Source organism: Calonectris borealis, chromosome 8 (assembly GCF_964195595.1).
Source record: "Calonectris borealis chromosome 8, bCalBor7.hap1.2, whole genome shotgun sequence".
Lineage (NCBI taxonomy): Eukaryota > Metazoa > Chordata > Aves > Procellariiformes > Procellariidae > Calonectris > Calonectris borealis.
In genome coordinates this window covers 13,940,872-13,964,609 of record NC_134319.1, presented here as the reverse complement: position 1 = coordinate 13,964,609, position 23,738 = coordinate 13,940,872, and the positions used below count along the sequence as shown (strand labels likewise).

Genomic DNA, 23,738 nt, shown 5'->3' with positions numbered 1-23,738 from the left:
CGCAAAAAGCTCCGTTCCTCTTTCGGATTCGGGCACACAGACAGAAGATTGCATGAGAACAGTGGCATAGATTCAAGAAAAAAATTTCCTTCCCTTTCTTGTGGGATTTCAGTTGTTTTGAGTCTGATCACAGGAGAAGAGTTCCAAGTCAGCAAGACGCAGGGCAAAGTGAGAACTGCTTGGGAAAGTGGAAAAGCTGCTGAGGTTTTTCTGCAGACCCTGGCATTGCAGACTGAGTGTCTGTATGACTAGCCTTGCAATTTGGGCAATTAGGGTTTTATTAAATCTGCTTTCTTTACAAAAGTATCAATCAGTTGAATCACCATACAGTAATTGCTTTTAAAAGCAATTGAAAATATTCTTCAGTACTTAGTCTTCTGTTACAGAAAACTGTTTTAGCTTAGGATTTTCTAGCAATATGGAAATTTGTTAATCGCTCTTAATGGAAAGGCTTGAACTTCATACGCATTTAACAGAAAACTTGAGTCTTTTGTGTTTCTTGGGTACGCGAAGCTCTTCCAGATTGCATTATAACCGTGGTTATCAGGAAAAAAACGATGAGCGGTTACAAGGATAGCAAGAGATACACAGTAGTTCCTCTCCCTCTGTAGGAGTACAGAGGTAAATAATCTCCTATTCGAGCAGACTGCGTGAGTTAAATAGTAACTCTTGGTGATCACATTCACGTTAGCTGAGAACCAGGCGGCTACCAAAAACGAGATTTGAAAGCACGATTGGTTAATTTTTAGTCATAATCTAGAGGGTGGGAGTACCCCACGGTGCCTGTTCCTGAAGCACTGCTTGAAGTAAGAAAGTCGGGAGAGAGCACTGGAAATTGTTCAGGAGCCGCGAACAAGACAGCCCCACTTTTGGGGCACAAAGCCGGCTGTGGAGGCAGGCGCGGGGACGTCTGGAGGCAGGAACTGCCTCGTTCGACCTGAGAAGCGGCGCTTCCAGGCGGCAGAATACCGCCCCCGAGCCCTGCTCCCCATTCCCCTTCCTAACCGCAGCAAACCTGCAAGTCACCGGGCGCTGGCCGGCTGCTACCGCTGCCGCCGGCGGCGCGGCACGGCGCCAGAGCAGCCCGCCGGAGGGGGCGGCAGGCGGGACGGCCGCGGCGCTGCCCGGCACGGCGGGAGCAGCCGCCGGGTGCCGCTTCGGGCCGCGCCGCCCGCTTCCTCCTCCCGCCTCAGCCGCCCGCCCTGGCCGGGCACGCGGAGCTCCGTCCCCCGGGGCGCTCCGCCAGACACCTGCCCCAGCGCACGGCGGCACGTCCCGTCCCCCAGCCCCCTCGCAGGGCCGGCCCTCCCTCGGGGCATGCCGGAGCGCGGCGCCGCTCGGCCCCCACCCCCGGGCAGCGGGCCGCCCCCCGGCCGTTGGCCGCGGCGGCGGGCAAGGCCGGGCCGGGCGCCTCCGCCCTCTGCCAGCAGGCGGAGCTGCAGGGAGCGGGTCCCCGCCGCAGCGGCTGGAGGGGGAGGGGAAGGAAGCGGAAGGAGCCGCCGCCGCGCTGAGGGGAGCAGGCGCTGTGCGGAGCCGCCGCCGCTGCCTGGTGCGGGCAGCACGGAGGGAGCGAGCCGCGCACGGGGCTGCGCGGCCCGGCCGCGCCCGCCGCGCCGAGGAGCGGGCGCCAGGTGAGGGCTCGGGCCCGGGCGCGGGCCCGGCCCCGGGGGAAGGGGGACCCGGATGGTGCCGAGTTCGGAACCCGCGAGGGGAGGGGGAAGGAGGAGGAGGAGGAGGAGGGAATGAGAGGGGGGAAGCCCCCACGTGACCAGCGCGTGCGGGGAGGAGGTGGCGGCTCGCGCGCCCTGTTCGAATCAGCTGGCCCGCAGCGGCGCCTCGTGCGCCTGCGCGGCGGCCCCGCCCCCTCCCCCCTCTCCCCCTCCCGCGCGTTACGTGTGCGTACGTGTGTCCATGCGCGCGCCCGGCCTGACACGGCGGGGCCGGGGACACGTGCGCGGCGCCGCGGCCGCCATGTTGGGTCTGAGCTGAGTGCGGGCGGTGCGCGTGCGCGCGCGCGGGGCCGGGCCGGGTCGCGGGGCGGGGGGTGGCGGGCGGGGGGGAAGGAAATCTCGCGAGGTCGCGCGGTCCCTGCGGGAGCGGGCCGGCTGCGGGATGGCGGCGCAGCGCTGGGCGTGCTGGGTAATGGTAACGGGGGCCCGGGGGGCGGGGACCCTGGGAGCAGCCTCCTCCCCGCCATCGTGCCCCGGGCCACACGGGGAGCGGGGCGGGGTTGGGCGCCCCGGGGAAGCGCGACTGGCTCCGCTCCGCTCCCTCCTCCCCCCCGCCCCGGCCCTGCCCCGCCTCACCTCAGATCACCTCACGCCTGCCCCTCGCAGTGCCCGGGCCGCGCCGCGGCAGCCCCCCCCCCCCCCGCCTCTGGCTCTCCAGAGGCGCGCAGGCTGCAGCGTCGTGGACCGTGCCGTGTCCCATTGCTTGCTTCGCCCCCACCCCCCGCCGCCGCACCGCCTCTGCCCTTGCCACCGGGGCCCGGCCCTCCAGCCGCGGGCGCCGGGCTTGCGGGCAGTGCTGCTGGCGCCGTCCCGGGGCGGGCGGCGTGCGCCGCAGAGCCCACTGGTGCGCCTCTTGGTTGTCCCCCGCTGCCTTGCCATATCACCTGCTGGACAGGGTGCCCAACTTCACAGCGCTGGCTCGGCTGTTTCTCCGACCGCCCCAGTGCTGCCTTCACAGCTTCCAGTCAGCGTTAACATCTAGAGGTCCTTTGGCCCTTCCTCGACCAGCGTGCAGCCTTGGGCCGTGCCCTTGCCCCCCGCAAGCACTTCATGGTGTTTTTGCTGTCTGGGCTTGCTTTTCAGACCTGTCCCATGCTGTTGCTTGTGTACTCGCTCAGGTTTCTGCTGTTGAACCCAAACTGCTCCTACCCTGTAGGAACGCTGATGTTTAAGGATGCAGGGGTCCAAAAAGAGAGAGATTTAACATCACAAATCTGATCTCTCTTGAGGCTATGATACATGTCCCATTATATCCCAAAATTGTAAAATACATTTCTGCTTTGTAGTTGGAAAAATAATTCCGGTAGTATCCAAGTGTCCCAGCTCAGCAATGTCCCCTTTGTCTCCTAGTCCTGATCTCTCTTAAGGGAGAGCATATGGTTCTGTTTCTTCCTTATGGTGTTTTGTGTTCCGTCCCTGATTATCCAGGAAAGCTGGCAGTTTTTGTAGTCTTGGAGTATAACTCTGCATTTTACTAATCTGGTTTTAGGCTGCCACATAACTGATACTAAATTCTTATAAATGAATATGTTCTTTAGGCTTTGAAGATCCAAGCTTTATTTGGTAAATACGTTTGCAGTTATTATTAAACGAATTGTAGTAGCTCTTCAGCGGTTGTACATGTATTTGCATGTTTTCCATTAATACTGTCATTATTACTGTACTAATAACATAGTGATCGTTTACTGAGGCTTTTAAAGTGAAACTCTAAGTGTACTCTGTATTTCATATTAAATACTAACTTGTGCAACTGTTTGAGAATATGCTTTTTGGGTGTATTTCTAACCTACGGTTAGATACTATGCTCCTCCTCCCCCTCCCGCCCCCCCCAGTTGCTACAAGGACTGGTGATCCAGTAGGGACTGGTAGATTTGGGGTTAGCAAAATTTGATTCTTTTCATAAGCAAGTATAACTTTTCAGAAAATAAGTTGACAAGTTACTGTTGCAATTTGTTTTCAAGTATCTTTTAATCTTACTGTACTGTCTTTCAGATTAATAATATTAGTATTTGCTTAATCAGAAGTGGAAAAAAGTTCATTTAAGGAAAAAAAAGATGGTGTGTGTTAAACAGGGGAGAAAAATGCAGTTCTTTTAAAGTAAAGAGTATGTGGTAAAATGTTCAAAAGAATAGGTTTTAGGTGAAATTTTCACCCAATTGAAGTCACTCATGAAACTCCCATTGCCTTAGAAGGGGTTAGCAGTTAGTAGTTTACTTTAACATGTGACTTCTAGCAAGTCATTCAGAACCTGAACAACTTTGGTTGCAGGCCTTCTCCAGCACTGTCATGCTTATTTCATAAAAACATTCTGTCTTGAATTTACAGTAAGGCTTTTTGTGAAGGACTGTCACACAGTACAACCGTGTGTGTCAGTAAGGAGAAGCAGTTATGACCTTAAATTGAAATACTGTTGATAATTTATGTGTCTAGTTATTCAGTCCAATATAGGTAGTTGTTGCAATTCTCAATTGTACCACTATTAACTGAAACGATTTTTCCTTTGCATTGCATACTCCAAGTGTATAATTACTAAGAGATGGGCTGTATTAAATAGCTTACTTACTAAGCTATTTAGTCATGAAGTTCAATTATATGTTTTGTCTCATAATTTTTAACATTTCTGGAAAAAGAGAAATAGCAAGTGGGATTTTTGAGCTCAGTGTTATTACAGATTTAATGTGCAAAAATAACTAAATCTCTATTTCACAAAATTTGGGAATGTATCCTGGTATGGGCCTCTGTTCTACAGCTGAACAGCACGTGACTGCTCTGATATTTATTAGTGTTTCTAACATGCTTATGTAGTGAGATTCCAGTCTGCTATCCATAGTCTCATACAGAATGAAGACTTTACTCTCCCAATACCTCCAAGAGACTTAAAGATTTTTTTGTTTCTGGTTCTTCCAGATCATTCTAGATACTTTGATTAGGTTGATTTCTGGTCAGTAAGAGTTGTCTGGTTGATATAAGGTGGAAAGTCTTTTACTCTGCTCTTTTACCACTTTGTTGGATAAGGGAAATAAGAAATGTTTTCTTAATGTTTCTAAAAGTACTCAGGAAGTCGGAACAGAAGTCTTTGCAGTCTGCCCTACTTCCAATTGTGGGGTTTTTCTTGTTTTTTAAATTAGTCTTTCACATTTGAAAAGCTCTTTTTAAAGTCTTTAGGGCTAATCTATTGGGGTTTGCTTTGTTTTGGTTTTCCCAAAAATGGAAGTCTTTGCATGGCGTGGGAGCTGATGATACAGGTCTCTCTGGTCATAAAGAACCAGATTTGCAAGAGAACTTATTTTTCAAGTGTTTAGCACTTGCTTGTATCTATAGATTTACATTGCACTCACAGTTCTAGAAATGCAGTACTGTAAGACCTATTGTTCCCTTTCTTTGGGATTGGTTTAAACGTACTTAGATTATTCCAGACGAATATTTGTAGAACTTGTCCTTAAAAATCTTGAACAAGAAAAATTCTGCCACCTCTGTAGGCGGGAGTGAAGTTGCAGAAAGTGAGAAACTTTCTCACTTCTGTAGTGAGGAAGGTGGTTTTTTTTTTAGTTTCCAAATTAAGTGTTCTTTGCTGGAAATCAAACTGCTGATTATAAGAACTTGCTTCTGATAAACTTTACACTCTGTATTGTTCTAGTTTTAAGAACATTGTAAATATGGTTTCTGCTTCAAAAACTGCCTTGGTTGTAGAAGAATTGTCATGAGAGTTTATTTTAGTTTTGTGAAAACCTTTCTGTTTGAGTAACTTGTAAAACACTTAAGAAATGCAGAGCTGAACATTAAATAGTGTGTTGTCTTCCTTATTGGACACTATTTTTCAAACAAAAAGACTTTTAAAAAGATTCTGATTAAGTGCAGCTTTGTAATCAATATACTTGGTTTGGGTTTTGTAGCATATTAGGTTGATAATTTGTACAGTTTGTGTTCAAAATTTGTGTATTAGTTAACAGTTTGCATTTAACTACTTTCCCTTATATAGACAATTTGTCATACAAGAGTTTCTTGTATCTTCAGACAAAAAGCTTGGTAGCTTAACTTACAATAATTGTTCTTTAAAGTTACTTTAATATTTTTGATGCTTATAATGAATTCAGTTAAACATAGAAATACAGAAAGGTCAGCTAGTCCAGGCCTCTGCCCTTTGGAATGTATCGAGATCATTCCCTCTGATGACGAAGTTCCTTTTTGTGTTGCTTGTTTCAGCAACTTATCACCCCATGGTTAAAGTTTTACCTGACACTCAATTTAAATATTTTTGCTTTGCAGTAAGCTGATCGGTTCGTGTCTTGTTGCTTCAGAAAACAGTTGATTCTCCTTGTAGCAATGCTTTATCTATTAGATTGCCATTAGCTGCTCTCCATTTTTTCTGGTCTTTTGAACTTCATCATAGGACATAGGAATATGAATGTTGGCAAGATAGACAATTTGATTGTCCAAGATTTTAAAGATGTTTTTACTAGTTCAGATTTAAATACAGTATTTAAACAGTATTTGTTTTGATTAGTGGGTGCACATGTGCCAAACTAGCGATAAGAAGGGTAAAAGCTTACCTTTTGGAGAATATGTCAGTCCCGCCCCAGAGCAGTGGGATTTTGGCAGCTTTGTCATGAGAAATACCTGATTTGTGTCCCTAAATGCAGTGATTTGACCACTTTAAAACACTTACTTTAGTTAGAAAATTTAAAAGTCAAGAAGGAAATGAGCATTCTTGAGAGTTTGCCTGTTGATACATAAATGGTAACACCCTACTTTTTGTTGTTGTTTTTGTTTTATTGGTGTATGTGTGTATATATATAGATGTACATAAGATCGGAATTTTTCAGAGCTAGTGATTTTTCTTGTGAATTGAAGTGTCTGTGTAGGAAAGGAAAAGAGGGATATAGCCCAAATTCAAAATTGGAGGAGCAATGCAGCTGGGTTACTGTGCAACATACAAATACATTAAAGGGGGAGGAGAGTGGTAGAGCCTCCCTTGTATATTTGTGTTTGAAAGATACTCTGCCTGTACAGTAGTGTTGAAGTCAGGAATTTTATCTCCACAGCTAAAGAATCTAGAAACACTAAAAATAGATACTGCCAGAGAAGATTTGCCATGCCTGTTAGTTACCTATTAATTAAATGCTTTGAGGACATTTCAAATTGAAGGCATGCATTGAGTGGAATTGTGCAGGTGTATTTTCTGAATTTAATCCTGTTTAGTCATTCAGTTTGTGACCTGGATGATAGAACAAAGCAGATTTACTAACTGCCTGGACAGTACAAATCTGGGAGGGAATACAAGCATTAGGATGTGAAATGGTCTTGACAAATTGGATGAATGACATGAAATATATGGGATGCAGTTCAGTAAAGAGAAACACGAAATAATACATTTGGGTAGCAACAATAAACTTAAATCTGAGAAACAACTGGCTGGGGCGACAGTTCTGCAAATAAGCAGCTGTATCACAAAATGAACACAAAGGAGTCATGACAGTTCTATAAAAAAACCGAAGAGTCATACTGGGGTATATGAACAGTATTGTTGTTGCATGTAAGATATTAAATTCTTCTGCAGTACTCAGCGTAAGGCCTCAGATGATGTACTGTCTCCATTTTTGTTACTCTACTTTGAACAGATTTGGACCAATTGAAGAGTGTTTAGAGAAGATTTGCAATAATGACCTTTAAGGAAGGACTGAAAGAATTGCACTTGTTTAGTCTATAGCAGAGATGGGGAGACATAATAATAGGCTTCAAATATGGTAAAGATTGCTACAGAGAAGAATGTAATAAACTGTTCTCTCTAGGTGGGATAAGAAATAACAGTCCTAAAGAGCACAAAAGGAGATTTCAATGTTAAGAAAAACTTTCCAGCTCTGTGGATAGATAATCACAGGGTTAAGTATCTGACAGAGGTAATGGGATATCTATTGCTGAAAGTGCTCTAGAAAAGGTTAAATAACCTCCTTTTAGATACGGTTGGTCTGTCCTTGGCACAGAAGGTAGGATGACTTGTCAGCATTAGATCTCTCCACATTTTTATGATTTTTGTAATTTTGCTGGCCATGATTTAAAAAAATGAAACAAAACTTCATGGTGGAGCAAAAAAAATTAGTGATGTGACAGTTTGTAAGATTTAGTTTACAAAAAAAAAATCAAATATATTCATTAAAGTTTTTTTTATAAAACATTTATTTATAAAGCCTTCTGTAATATAATATTGAAAATAACTTTAATAGAGTCTTCATTGTAGATTTAATACCTTTGACTTACCTCTGTGTTTTTTATGGTCCAATAGAAATAAAATGCACTGGAGTCAAAGTCCTTCAAAAGACTGTTGAAGAGAAGCAAAGTTCAAAAGATTAAGTCTAGGGAGCCAGGGAATCAGGTGCATTCCAGGCTCTGAAACAGAGCAAATCATGCAACTTCACTTTCTTTCTGTTAAAATAGAGATAACAGTTATTATCTGAGAGATGTATTTTGAGGGATAATCATCAGTTGTAAAGTACCTTCAGGTTCCTGAAGAGTTTGTTATATAAATATGATGTTATTTAAAATTGTTTTGTTAGAAATAGATTCCAGTCTTTAATGCCCATTGCTGTGTAATAGTCACAATATGCAAAAGCTTGAATAGAAATGTATCCTTTACACTACATATACTAGTTTTAAACAAAATTTCTCCTTCGAGATTTTTTTTAGGTGATTTAAAAATATTTTATTACATTGGAAGAACTAACCTTGACACAAATGAGTTGTTAAAGCTTTTTAGGGTTAAAAGTACTGGACAATTTGATAAAACTGTGTTTTGAACCAAATTCAGTTTAATTCTGCACTTTTTCTATTCAAAATCAACTGCTTATATTCCATGTGACCTTGTTCAAGCTTTTCTGATTTTTTAAATTTGACAAAGCTGCCTTGGGCTTAATGACAAATGAAGGATAAGCTCTGTGTCATATATGTATGTGCTCTATAATTAGGAAAAGTGAAACAAACTCTATCACATTCTCAGTGTTTAAAAAGAGTGTAGAGGATTTAGATAAAATAATGCTTTCAATCTATTACTGCGTAATTGTAATTAGGCTTTTAGGGCATTTTTCCATCTCACCAATGATAGGGATTAAACTTTATATGTACTTTAACTTCACAGGGTATCATCATTCTGTTTGTTGTAATTGATGGGAAATTGGTCACTAAACCATTGAGAAACAAAGTGTTGGTAACTGACACGGTACTGGTTTTAGATCCTGAAGCAATGTTTGCTTACATATAGTTCCAAATGCAGCAGGACATGGTGGAGGTTAATTCTAATGGTTTCATATACTTTATTTCAGTTAAATAAATGTGATCTCAGAGCTGTTAATGAGAATCCTATTTCTAAAAATCAATAAAGGAAGAATGCAAACACTGTTCACTGTATTAGAATTATGTCAGATAAGGAATTTGTTCCTTTTCTCAAATATTTTAAGTCTTCCAGGGATTTTCCTTATATGTATCACTGCAGTACAGAGGCTTTTTTGTAAAGTATTATAAAGGGGTCACAGTATCTCATGCAGTAAGGGCACAAAGGCTTAAGTCTTAGGCAGAGACAGATGCACCTATCCCTAAGCTCCACCTGAAGAGCTGTAACTGAGAAGAAACTGTTAGAAAGAACTGTCTGGAAAAGGCTGTTTTAACCTGGAGTTCGGAGAAGCATTTCTTGCAGAGTGGACTGGAGAAGTGTATAGGCAGTGACTGGGAATCTGTTAACATTACAACAGATGCTGGGGTTTGTTTGCTTGCTTTTTTTCTGTTTCCAGGTGTATACAATTTCTTCGGCAACTTTAAAAATTTTATTTCATTAATCAATATATAGGTACATGTTTTCTCTTCCACCCACTACCTTATTTTTATTTACTTGGGCTTTCTCTATACATGTCTCTGAAAGTCAGAGTATAACTAGCAGCGAGTTTTACTGGTTAGGTGTACAGGATTATATTGCTTTTCTTAGTTCCTACTCTGTCTAAATAGTCACTTTAAAAGATTTGACAATGTTTCTGTGCTTTGCTATGCTGCCAGCACTGTTCTTTGGGTATTTCCTCAAAAGCTAGGCTTCAGGAAAAAGAAAGCTAACCAGATGTTCTCAGTTCTTTTCAATCCTCAGTCTGCAACTTTTCTGTATTTTTTTTTAATTTATTTTGCCCTGGAAAAATAGGCAAAATAGAAAGCCACTACAGCTTATGATTTTTTTTTTAAACTAGTTTTCTATTTTTAGCAGAATCATGGTGCTTATTGCATCAATTTTCTGGAAATTCTGCTATATCCACTGCATTGCAAAATATGCAGAAAGGCTGAAAAAATCATTATTCACAGTATCATTGTGGAGGCTGCAGTAATGCAATTGCTTTTCATATATGCTTGCATAGTTTTAAATCCATCTGTGAGGAAGTGGTTTCTAACAGAACAAAGTGTAGTTATCTCATTTCTCTTCAGTGAGGTCAGCTGAGAATTTTTCTGGATCATATAATTGGGAATCTACTGATCCTTTGTTAAGAGGATTCCTAAGATACTTCAGAAGGAAAAGGTTCTTCACATAGCTGCCATCTCACAGCCAGTGCTGAAAAGGACAATGAGAAACATTTACTCTTTGTATGATGTGCTAGTGCAAATAAAGTTTCCCCACCCCAAAGTGAAGTCTGTCTTTTTCAGATTTCTTTTCCTAATTTACAGTTAATTTCAAGACTTGTTAGATGCTAAGTCTTATCTCAGTGTGGTTCTTGACATGTAGTTTGAAGGTCTTAGTTGTTGTTGAACCAAAGAGAATTTTGCAAATCCTCAAGAATCCTCTGTATTTTATTTTCACAAATGGCTTGCTTTATGGAGTGCAGTTTGCTGTCAGGACCATTCAAATTATCCAAGTGTGTAAGTGTAAAGGAGCAGATTTCTTGGTGTTAAGATCTAGACAGTCTTTTTTTGTTATTGTTTTATGACTACCCCTCAAAAAACCTCCACACCGACAATACAGATAATTAATTTCTTGTTAATATTTGTGAATTTCAGTTACGTCACTCATGATCTGAAAATATCTCTGGTTAATTACAGCCCAGAAGTGGTTTTATTGAAACTTCCTATATTGCACGAAAGGTTATTTTTTTCTCTTATGGAAATTCTGAATGCGGAGAGGGAATCTTTTGCAGGGATATGGAGGTAAAGGCAGGCCAGTTAATGTCATTTTATCCAGTGTGACTCATGTCTCATTGATTTTCTACTTGAGAAGTAACTCTGGTGATCAGACCTTTGTGTCCTGCTTTTAGGGTATAGCTCATAATTAAATTTAGTTGCAGTTAGATCAACTGCCTTTTTAAAAAGCTCTTGTTAGATTGTTGAATATCTGTATTTACTTGGCCCAAGAAATTCTCCCAAAGACACCATCCCAAAAGGTCAGGAGATTCTCCATGAGAAACAGGAGAGCTCTGGAGAGGCTTACTGTGTAATATTCTTGGTACCATTTTCAGTTTTGCTTCATGTGTCACTATAGCTTTGTTATATGACTTGTACCAAATAATCATGTGGACGTTTCTTCTCATCCTAGCCGTTCTGTCAGTAGGCCTGATTTGCAGAAGTGGCATGAGCTAGAATTTAAGTTCTGTTTGTTTATCCTCTCTTAAATGTGTCCTTTACTATGTGTGGGCTACAGTTATAGCTTCCCTAGTTGGTTGGCTGTTGCTACTGCTTTGAAACAAAAGTTTGATTTTCTTGTACTTAGAAATTAACTTCTGCTGAAGTCTGGACAACTGTTTCTTTTTGACCTTCTGACTGACTATATATTCCATAATGAGAAGATGTCAAAAAGAGCCCAAGGGTTTGAATCAGTAACAGATCAGAATATAGAAGGTCTGTTTTTTCTTTTTTTCCCTTGATGCCTTTTTTGTGCCTCAGGTTCTGTCAGTGAAGACTTGCGTCAACTGGATTTCAGTTAAATTTTCAATAGAATTTTAACAGTTTTATATTCAAGTGAACAGTAAAACATAATGAAAATAAAGTAAAGTAAAACGGATGATGCTATGACCCCTGCTTTGCAGAAGCAGGCATGAAGAACGTTTCCCCCAAGGAGTTCACAATTCCAGTATATAGGTTATAGCTGGGCAATACAGATAGATGGAAACAGTACGATGGTTGAATTTTTTCCTGTGCATCAGTTATAAAATATTTTTATCCTCATCATGGAAGATTGGAGTTCCAAGTTAAAAGAAGTAACTGTGCTTCTTATGCTTACAAAGCATAAGGGAGAGCCTGAGAGTAAGGCTTCACATTACAGCTAACCTGATCCAACGGCTATCTGTCACCAAAATACATAGTTGTGACCCCTGCTTTCCACTGGCACCTGTGCTCGTTTGACCATTACAGTAAGCCTGTTTAGGGAGCTAAACCAGCAAAAAGATAATGGCTCTTTTGTAGGGGTTTGTATTTTCTAAATCAGCTCATTGTGAGATCGGATTGAATACCAAAGCAAATGCATGGGAAAAATCGGGATGATGCGCCTGAGAGTTACAGGGGAGTGGGGTTGCTCCTTTTTGTAGATTAAATCACTTAACAGTAAAATGAAACCTCACCTGGGAAGTCTTGTTGCAAAATTAAAGAGAGAATGATTGAAGGCTCACCAGAGTGTGAATCAACCCTTTTGATAAGGAGTGGTGGGTGTGGCTTTGTTTGCTATGTTAGAAAGATACAGGGAAAGTGGTGCCTTGGACAAAGCAATAAGCTAACGAAACGCTCTTTGGAGAAGTATCTAAATGGATATAAGTGGAGCAGGGGTAGAGAAAAGAGCATTGCAGTAATTAGGATGTAAAATGTTGAGATCCTCATGAGAGTCACCCACTTGGGATAACAGTGGAAACCTTTCTAAATCAAGCCAACTGCTGAAAGAGGGTTCAATCACTAAAGAAGGTGTTTGCCATTGGATCTTCGTAACCTTCATTGTCAATGAATGTGTAACCTTCAACATAGACTCCTGGACTGGCACAACGTATTTTTCATTATGATTCTGCTAAATCACACATGGATTTACAGTTTTATTTCCTTAGTGGCTGTTTAAATACACAGAAATTGTAGAGTTGCTCTTCCTCACCACTAAGAGTGAATAAAAAAATGTTTTTAATGTTTTCCTCAACTGAGCAAGGATAATTCCAAACTGTATGCATGCAGAACTCCAGAAAGGAAGTAGTGCCACCTTAGCTGGCACATAATTTAAGAGGGGGATTTTCAGTCAAAATAAGCAGGTGTTTTAAATGTTAGAAGATGGTCAGAGTTGCTAAGTTCGATCAAATACTTATAGAGAGTGATATTATAATAAAATTATTTCAGTGATTGCAGAAAAAAACCCCTCTACTCTGTTAATAGTCTAGAGATAATACAAATCTGATGACTCTTGATTTCACCACTGTCTTGAGTCAGAGTTGTACAAGGATCTCACAAAACTGAGCGAATGGGTGATAAAATAGAAGAATTATTCATTTTCAGAAATGTGAAGTAATGCATGAGAATAAAACAACTTTATGCAAAAACCCCAACCCTGACTTTAAATCAGCTATTACTGCTCAGGAAAGTGTTCTGATAGACATTTCTGTAAAAACATCAGCTCGGTTTTCGCTAGCTGTCAAAAAAAAAATAGTGTTGAGTATTATTAGAAAGGGGTCATAACATAAACCATTACTATTCTATGGTAAAAATCCATGACATACATAGGCCATGCTTTGAATATGATTATCCTGCACTGATCTGTCTGCTAGACTTAGTACAGAGAAAGGCAACAAGAATAATCAAAGGTTTGGGATAGCTTCTCTATGTGGAACACCAAGGAGATAAGCCAAATAAAATATCCATTAATTCTGGGAGTGTACAGCAAAGGTATGTCCTCAGGTCTGCCATGCCATACGTGGTCACTGTATTTCAGTACTTCTTTATTTCTAGATACAGTGAAACTAATTTTTAAAGGTATAGGGGTTTTACGTATTTTTTTTCTCCTGTTATCAAGAAAGGAATGTGTTTAATTGCTTATTGCCCTAGGAGGGATAATGTATCATTGAGTTATGAGGGCTTTGTATATTCAAGATACAGCAAAGGCTGCTTAGGGGCTATATTCTTACTGTATTTATTTTTCTTCTTTTATGGCTACAGCATTATGCTGTGAGTAATACAGATGTTCATAGCTGAATAATTTCATATTTTTATACAGAAATTTTAGATGTTCTCTAAGAGAACTGACAATCAGGGTTTTTTTATAATATTTTAAAAAAGGTTAAGCAGTTTTATGGATGGCATGTAAATTGCATTTGTCAAGTTAATCCTTACTTAATACTTAATGTCAGCTCTTCAGAGTAAGGAATAAGCATAGCACTTGGTTTGACATAGCACTGTTGAATTCCTTAGTAGTCTGAAAAAACTGTGCCTTAGAAAGGGTCAGTAAGGCTTTTTTAGGACATCACTGGCAAACTGTAAGTGATTTATTATTAAAAAAAGCTATGTAGAGTCTTCTGCTTGATATCTTTACTCTATAAATGCAAATGTGCATAAGACACTCAAAGTGAATTAATGTGATTTCTTTGTAACTGCTTTTATTGATTATTTTCAAATTCATACTGTAAAGATTCCAAACTGTATCTGTGGCAAACTCAGAAAGCTACTGGTCAAATTGGTTTTGGTCTTGTAAAAAATCAGCATTTGGAGTAATCCGATCTCTGTAACTGAATGTTTCAGAGGGATAAAAATCAGAAAAAAATCCAGTTTACATTTGTGTAAGTCAATATGTAAGTCCATAATAAATAACTTAGCCATTTAGTCCAAGCTTTATCTAATTTCTTCAAATTAGAAGTTTTTAAATGTGTTGTCACTTGATACAGTGTGTGGGCAATCTGGTGTGCATTTCAGAGGCAAAGCCCATGCCTGTGGAGAGCAAGAACTTAACTGCAAGTGCAGATTTTGCATTGCTGTGATGGGTTAGCCATTTAGGAAACTGTCTGAACTCTGGCAATCTGCTCATGTTTGCTTAGGATAGGTATGGAAACTATATAATTCACACTCTCTGACCCAGCTTCTGGCAGCTCCATCCTGTTGCCTGAATCTGTGATAAAATATGCTGAAGGTAGATGGTAGCTCTCTTTTCCTTTGTTGTTGTGCTTTGAGAAATTCTGTAGTGGCTGAACCTGGGACTTGAATAGCCCTTTTATGTTTCTTCAGTCCTTTTATCTGCTGTTACAGGGTAATTGCGAGGAATAGTAGGATGAGCATCTCCTTTTTATTTTTGGAAATACATATTATTAAGAATTTTAGATACCATAGCCAGACATATTCTTATATAAAAGGTTAAATGCTCTAATTGTTATTTTATTAAAATGTGGTCATAGTTTGCACTGTATTATTGAATGTATTATTGAACTGATGAAGTACAAAATCAGTGAAATATTACTGTAGTTATGAGTCCTATCATCTTGAGACAAAGGGTGAAAGTCAGAGCTGTCAGAAATTACTTCAGTTTCAGAAAATTAAAATGAGAAAAGGCAACATGCTATTTAAAAACTTGAAGTCTCATATGTTTTATTAGGGTAGATTAAAACTGCAAACATATACCTAGGTTACTAGTATTGAGTGTATCTGTTTGAAACATCCATGACATTGTAGTTGAAAAGGCACACTTTGTTTATGCAATAGCTTTCCATCATTGATAATACCATGGATCATCTTCTTTTTTTTCTTGGAAAAATGTGTATAGACAAAGTTATAAAAAGAGAAGCAGAAGGGAGAGCTCTGAGTAAAACACAAAAATTTTATTTTGCCAATAAAAAAAATACAATTGAAAGCAGTAAGGAGAAAGTTCAAACTCAAGTTGCTGTGAGAGTTGCATTGGATATCTAACCTTGCAGCCTTTCCTTTTTCCCAGGTTATGGATCTTTATACCCATTTGTAAAAATGAAAAATTAGAATTCTCTTTTACAAACACATCGGTGGGATAGCTTGAATGCTAAAAAATTATGGGAGCTCAAGGGAAGACAGGGAAAATTCGTGGAAGAGAAATCCACTGAAGTTCAGTAAATAGATAGAAATCATGTATGTCTTGAGAGGACCCTGAGCTAAAAATAGTTGGAAGCTGGAAAGGTATTGTATACAGCAGCTCTTCCCTAGCCATCTGCTTATGGCTGCTGTTGGGAGACAGAGTACTGACTGGATAGACCATTGGTCTGACTTAATGTGAGGAAAGAGGTTTGAAATTAATAAAGTTTAAAATAATTGATTTTCTTTTAAAGTTAATGAGGAAGAAGTTTTGGAAATGGATAGTCAATTAACGTACAAAGGGAATTGAGTGTGTATGTGCATAGGTGACAGGTATGTTCATGTGCTTAGGTGGTAATAGGTAAGTCCTTTTTGCTCTGTAAATGTAGTGCAACATCTCAATATCTGGAGCATGGAACATATTTAGAAAGTGCGTGATAAAGTATTCAGCAAGTGGAAAGGGATAATAGAATCAGAATGAATTTTTCACTTTGTGGGCAGTCTTTCATTTTATGCTTGAACAGTGAACATAGTTTTGAAAGTAACTTGTCTCATGTAGGTGCAGGAAATCATAAACAAAACAACCCTGAAGAACAATAATAATCAAAGCAGAATACCTGGGTATTCCTTCTATCACAAAGTTGAATAAAGGAAGCAAAAAGAAAAGCATACAAAGAGTAAACGGTAATTGTGTTTCAGCAACGTGTTGACAGGTTAACGGTGGGTTTAGAGTAACAGTGTAAAAACTCAGAAGTGCTTAGAAATGCATTTTAAATCTATAAAATATTATATTCAACAAGTTAATAAGATACCTGGAGAAAAAACAACTGATGCTAGTTGTACTGTGTGAAAAGTTTTACTCCTCTGGCTGAATCTTTCAAGATAATTAATTTGTGACTTTTAAAGACTAAAAAAGTGTGAATCAGACTGGTCTGAGTTTTTACTGTGCCAAGGGCCGCAGAAACTGCAAAACTGATGAGCAAGGCTGCATCTAGATGAAAAATGTAAGTAGAGCAAGCCTAAAGATTATTTATCAGTGGTCACAGGAAAAGCAAAGACCTGTAGTTATGGAAGAAAAAAATACTCTTCTGGGTTTTTTACAGGGTGATAATGGCATTTTATGCCAAAGTGTTCAAACGAAAAAAGTGTTCATATTGAGAAAGTAAGCAGTAACTAAAAGGCTGAGATTTTAAATGTAAATGCAGGCCAAACTTTCTTTGTATTTCCAGTTAGTACTGTAAGCATAGGCAAGGCAGAACACAGAAAACCCAGGAAATTAAATGCAACGTATTGTTTATCAGTGAGTGTATTGGCCCACAAAGACTTTCTGAGCAGAGCAAGAGAAGCAAGCAAAATAGCAATCAGGCAAAACAGAATTACACGTGATGCAATCATAGTCCTGTTTGAAATATGTGTTAGAATACAAAAGGAAAATAGACTGCCATTCTACTGTTAAATCAAGGAAATTCTGACCAGCTATCCCATCTGGAAGTAGTTGGATGTAGTCAGAAGCAGCTAGACAAAGTAAGGTACTAGTTGAACTGGGACCACTCTTAAAATAAAGTTTGGTTTTTTTAAATCAAGACCTCTATTACCAGTAGGTATGCTGTAATTAAAAGGAAAAGGTATGCAATAATGTTCTTATTGAAATGGTTTTTTGTGTGCCTGGAGACAGGACAGCAATCAAACAGAAAGTGGCTGGTCACTGTTACTTTAAGAGCTTTTAAAAAATGCAGTTGCTAACGCACTTAAAACACCTTCAATACTTGCCAGTTGAAACTTCAGGAGTCCAAGTAGACTGAAATATGCATAATGGTCTTTTATTCAGAACACTTAAATACAGACTGAACAAAGAATGAGAACATCAAACTATAGAAGGGTATGAAACCTCTCTGCTTAACAAGCTCAGTGTCAGCGGCAAAGCAGAATTTGGAAAGAATCTAAGAATAAATTGTAAGACGTTGTTTGTAAGTGCTGATATCTGCTGTTCTGTCAGGATGCCCAAGCACTGGGAGAAAATTTCTGTCTGCCTTCAAGTACTCCTGGGGAGACAAGGCTCGTTCTCTGTGTAGATGATGCTGACATCCAGCTCACAAAACAGGAGCGTGCTATACAATTTTATTAATATATCAAAGTCAGTCATAACACAGCCACATGAGCATTTAAAAGAGCTAGGACTCTTAAAAATAACTGCCAATCAAAAAGCAACATAAGGCAAGTCATTTACGATTGGACTTGATGATCTTAAGACCAACCTAAATGATTCTATGATAACAGTATTTAAATTCAAGGTTAAAGCAGTTTGTCTTATAAGCTAGTCCATTACTTTCTAGAGCCCCTAGCATGTGAGAACACATCTGTTTGGTTACATGGTGAGTGGTGCTACAATTATACCTGCAGGATCAGCTCATGTGCAAGGGTTGTCTGTAATTCTGGGAGCATGAAAATGCATCTGGTCAGAAGAACACAGCAGGGCCACAGCATAGTGTGACAGGCTTTTTTTTCTTTTGTTCATAGATGCCAGTTCTGGACCCTCCCTGCTCCCAGTCTGTCCAGAATGTGTTTTAAGCATAGTTTAGATCAACCCTTTAGCTTAGGCAAGAGGGTGTCCCCCATTAGTTTACTCTTATCACTGAGTAACATTTGAACCTCTTGGCCAACTTAGCAACCCCCCCTAAAATTTAGCTGGGAGTGAAGATCTCAGAAGTGTAAAGAGTTCACAGCTTTCATGAAAGTTGGAGTCCCCTTTTTGAGGATGATTGCAGTTTGAGTCCAGCAGTTACCTGCTATACATGGTTTGCTAGCAATCTAGTCAGTGCATGTATAGATTGGAATTGACCACACCATCCTTGAGTTTTAGAGATGGCCAGAGGGAAGAACATGAAGTTTTTCAAAACGTGGGAGGTGAGGTGGGATGTCTGGCAGAATTGGGTTGCATATAGGACTACAAAGAGCCATCTATAGGATAGCAGTTTTGCTGGTTTGCTTGTAGAATAACATGCTTATCTCCTAGATTGAGTCAAAGGTATTATCAGATAGAAAATAAATGGTTAAAACATTTTTCATTAATAGAGATAACTGGAAAAACATTCTTCCTTCTCGCTTCCCCCCTCCCCCCTCTTTGGGGGCAGAGGGGTCATTTTAAATTTTGATGAAAAATTGAGAACAAAAACATTTTAATTCTGTTGCAACACTCAAAATATTTTACAGGATGCATTGCATGCCTCACGCTCCCGTTTCCCAAACTCTCTGGTTTGGTCCTTGCCTTAGTACCCGTGCAACAGCACTTCTGAGCACAATCCATGCAGGATACCTGGTTTTGTGTGTGTAGTACTGCTCTATCTTGTACGTCAGTGTTTGTCATGATAGCCTTCTGAGGCTTATGTAGCTGATGCTGTAATTTTGCATATAAAGAAGTATATTAATGGATGTATTTCAAATGCATGCCCTTGACTGAAAATCATCTGGGATAAAAATATATTCTATACAGTATTTCATACAATATGGACATTACAGTGTACTTCATAGGGTAGCATGTTTGCAATCACTGTTCCGAAAGTAAATCAGACAGAGTACATATTTCCAGTGTAGTATTCTACAAAAATGAACAGACTGGTTTATCTTGGGTCTTCTAAGAAAGTAAAGGAGCACTGTTTTTCTTCATCAGCTTCCTTTTCATCTGTAAGCTGTTAGCAGGGTTATTAAGTACTTGATGACCCCTTACAATTGCAGCCTACCTGTAGGAAAAAAGAAATGTCTTTTTATGCTTGATATTTTCTGCGTATTGCAATAATAATTTTGTTAGGAAATAAATCATATTTTTCCTATATATTGGTATAGAACTATGTTCTAGCTGTGGTTAAGAGATTAAATACTTTTGGAGTCTATTCTGCTAGAATAACATTTTGATAAATGGTTACTTAATGAAGTTAGTGTAATTAATTTTATAATGAGCTTTTCAAGAACCTGTGTAGTTTAATGTGTCTCAAAGATGTTAGTCACATGTTTTGGTAATCTGCACAGGAGATGTTCTTTGGATAACAGTAAAGCTATTTAGCAGCTGAATGGTTTCGCATGGAAAGCATATTATAATTTAGAATAGGATGATGTAGTGGAGTGGGTAGGAGGGCTGAGAAGGATCTAGAGTGATGGCAAATAAGTGAGGTTAAGTGTGATTTTTTGAAGTGAGACAAGGGATTAAGGAATTTTAGTAGTTGAATGATTAATAGTAGTTAGAAGATTGAATCAGTCTGCTTCTTCCAGTTATTCCCAGTTCCAGTTTTCCTCTTTCACAGTTGTGATCTTTCTGTCTTCTAGCAGTTCTTCAGGATTTCCAGGCTGTCTCTTTCTCCAGTCAACATCCACTGACTTTGCTAATTTAGCTGCTCTCCTTACCTGTCCATTCATGTTTACCGTTCCCCTTAGCCTGCCTTCATCACAACTCCACCAGGATTTCTCAGGCAAATGCTTCTCTATGCCGAATTCCAATTTCTTACTCCAAAACATGGAGGTAGAAAAACTTCCTGAAGAAAAAGTCAAATGTGTCTTAAGCAATAAGACAGTTTAAAAAAAAATATCCGTATTTGTGCACAGAAATGAGTAATTATTTTGACTGAGAATTGAGGGGAGAGGCAGCAGGGTGGGAATCTCAGTCTGAGGCAGATGCTTCAATGTATGATTTCAGCGCAAACTCTAATTTGGCCAAGATACAAGAAATGAAAGCAGTTTAGGGTTTGTCTGTAAGAAGAAGAAATTTGTTAGAGTGGTTACCTTTCTAGAGTTCTGCTGTACAGTTACACTTGTATAATTCATATTTAGTTTTATATGAATTAACTTTGCAACCTTATCTTGTAATGTTTGGCTGGAAGAGAGGTGATGCCTCTATCGTACGCATCCTCCCAATAAATTTCCTCATGTAGGTAGCCCAGAAGAGTGAGAAATACCAGTGCAGTCAGCCGTCTTGATAACCCGCTGCTGACTGGAAGGGTTAAAAAGGAACAGATGTGCATTGCTAGTCTTGTCATATAACTGGCTGGTTTGACCTTTTTCTTTATTTTGTGGTTTCAGAGAAAGAGGGGTCAATGTAAGACAACGATGGAGAGGAGCAGGTTAAGCTTTTGTTTGTTTTCACACATCCTATTATTTAAATACCAGATTCAGCTTACTCGCTTACTCTTCCATTACTTTTTTTTTCCCAGAAAGAACTAGAAACAATTTTTCCCATAAGAAGATTCTTTCTAAAGATTTTTTTTTCCTCTTATGTAAGAATAGGTTTGTCTGGTGAACCCATCTATTTTAAGGAAGAAAATGAGCATATTGAACTATCCATTCCAGTTCTTTGCCAGTTTTAGTTTTTAGGTAAAGTGCATGCCTGCTAGTTTGGAGTGGTATAACTTTTAAAAACTGTTGATAATTTTTTCCTACTATTCTAAATTTTTCTTTTTTCTTTATTTTCTTTATTTCATCTTGCTATCCTGAAATATAAGTAGTCCCATTCTGACAAATGTCTGTATTTTGACCATGTGTAATATAATCTTACTGTGTCAGAGACGGCTGAAATCTCAGAGTAATTCCAGACCATGGAGCCTCATAACATCTATTTATTTTTACTTTTATAGCATTTAAGCTTTCATTATAGCTTTAAGTTGCTTATTGTATATATTATTTCAAGTAAGATCTTTGTAATGTCTTCTGGGGGGGATTATTTCTATCATTTGAAAGTATTGCTTATTTTGATGTAATGTAAAATCAGAAAAATATAGTGCCTTCTCCAGAAAACTATTTTCTTGCTAATGTAGTTATGCTAAGCTCAGGATGTGTGGGAAGAGATGCTGGCGTACTCTAGATGTGATAGACTGGTGAATATAATTTGTTAAATGGAATTCATCCCTAATTTGGTAATACCACTTTGCTGGGAAGTGATATGCTTTGTATGTGGAGATAAACCAAAGCCCTGATAATCTGATGACTGTGCAAGTTCTCTTCTCTTCAAAGATGCTAATTTTTTGTCTTGGACAAATACTTCTGTAAGGAATTAGATTCTGTATATATAAATAGCTTCTGCAGTCTTCATTTTATACAATAAACTTTCCATTTTAAAAACGTACTGTTTTAAATAACATGCTACTGCTCTGCAGAGAATTTAAGAATTGCTATTTTATACCACAGAGACGCACTGGGTTTATTTATTAGTTTAAGTCATCTATGAATATTCTCTTGAGATACACACTTAAGCAGTACTATGCATGCTTAAAATGTATAAAGTCTGATTGTTTTTTTCTATGTCACTGAAATAATGTGGCCTGGAGTGTATAGCTGATAAGAAGAAAGATAATGGTGTAATGATCAGGATGTCTCTAGGCAATCAGAACACAAAAGCTTACTCAAAATACCTTTGGTGTAATTGTCTGTGGAAAATGCAAAACCAGAAGATGTAATTTCTTGCCCCCCCGTCAAGGGCCATATCATGAAGCATATACAGGGTTCTGCTAACAATTAAAGATTGCGTGCATGCATGCTTAGTGTATGGATGCAGTAATGAGTTAAAAATTTATCACGTGCTCATAATAGAAGGTAATGTCAAGCAGGAGATTCGTGATAAATGTTATGCTTTTTCCTTGTTAAACCCCTTTAATGTAGAAGACTGAGTTACAGATACAGGGTCAGGTCAAACTCAGGTTTTGTCAACTCTGATTGATTCTTGAGAGAAGTGGAATTTAGAAAGAGGCTTGAGAAAAGTCAATTTTGGCCATTGGTTTCGTATCTGCACTGAGATAGACCAGTAGCAAGTTAGTTCCTAGTGGACTGCTGTTTCCTAAAATATAAATAGTGGCCAGTGGCTCAGAGTGGTTTCTGAGAGATTCTGAAAGAAACAGACGTTTATAGGTTCAGAAATCTTGCTATATTCTTTGCTATATTCTTATGTAAAAGTCACAGTTATTTTAATAGAGTTATATTAAGTGCATTGTAATAGCAGTCTAGAAAATCATTAGGTCAATGGAAGCAGGATGTCAAAATTCAAGAAATAGTTTGGGATGAAATGTAGAATAATTGAGTGTACATTGTCTCAAACTAGTTAAATTATGCATAGTCTTATATTCTCGAACCACACCATATTATTGTCATTGATACAGAATTGTTTGGATTTGTTTTCTTTCGCAGAAAACGTTCTGCTTTTCAGTATTAGAAATTTGTGTGTAAAAATGATGTTTCTTCTGAAGTGTTATAGTTTGAAAAAGAGAATGTAAAATCTGACACATATTTTTAAAAGAATAAAATACACTGCTTTAAAAAAGGAATATACGTTAAGGACTTCCAAGTTCTGATGACAGAAAAAAGAGTCTTATGACTGAAATAAAACATTCTGCAATATTTCTTTCAGCCACAGGCAGGCAAGGTCCCACAGATTTAGAGCAGAAAGAAAATGAAACAGGAAAGGGCAATTATATATGTCTCACATTTGCTCGTGTAAATGGTAACTACACCAATAACAGATACTGTTTCTGAAGTAATTTTGGGATTTACTGCAGGATGGGACTAGAGAGTGCTACTGCTATCAGGTATCCACAGCTGCAATATCTGAACACTGGAAAAAGTTTTAATCTTTACCACCGTGCAGTACTACTGAGCATGAATAGAAATTGATTATTAGATGAGACTCAGAAGAACGGAAAGAGAACATATTATTTCTGTTCATATAAGATGATGATTCATTATACTCTAGATGAGATGAACAAACTACTGTCTTTTCTAGGGTTGAATTGTTGTGGAAGGCTGTAGCTATTGTCCATTTTCATAAAATAGTGACATAAAATAACTATTGGAGACTTTTTCCTGTTGCAGGAGTCTCTTCCCCCTTTCCCCCCCAAATACACAATTTTTTTTTTGTTTGTTTAATGTTGTATGTAATGTTAATATAGCCATTGTAAGTACCGTGTATATATTAAAAGCACCACCACACAATTATAGTAGAGACTTTCATTACTTTGCTGCTTTCAGGTCCTG

General features: G+C 39.2%; 1 protein-coding gene across 9 annotated transcripts in view; it reads left to right on the top strand.

The window, feature by feature from the left end:
* The first annotated feature begins 1,480 nt into the window (after positions 1-1,480).
* Positions 1,481-23,738, top strand: part of ZZZ3 (zinc finger ZZ-type containing 3) — a 61,248-nt gene continuing 38,990 nt past the window's right edge. For 7 of the 9 annotated variants that reach the window (XR_012674470.1, XM_075156052.1, XM_075156047.1 and 4 more), the window contains exon 1: positions 2,040-2,139. The gene's annotated coding sequence lies outside the window, so the exon portion shown is untranslated. Of the gene's footprint in view, positions 1,632-1,948; positions 1,979-2,039; positions 2,140-23,738 lie in introns of those variants that run through there. The other 2 variants (XM_075156050.1, XM_075156051.1) reach the window with 2 other exon arrangements.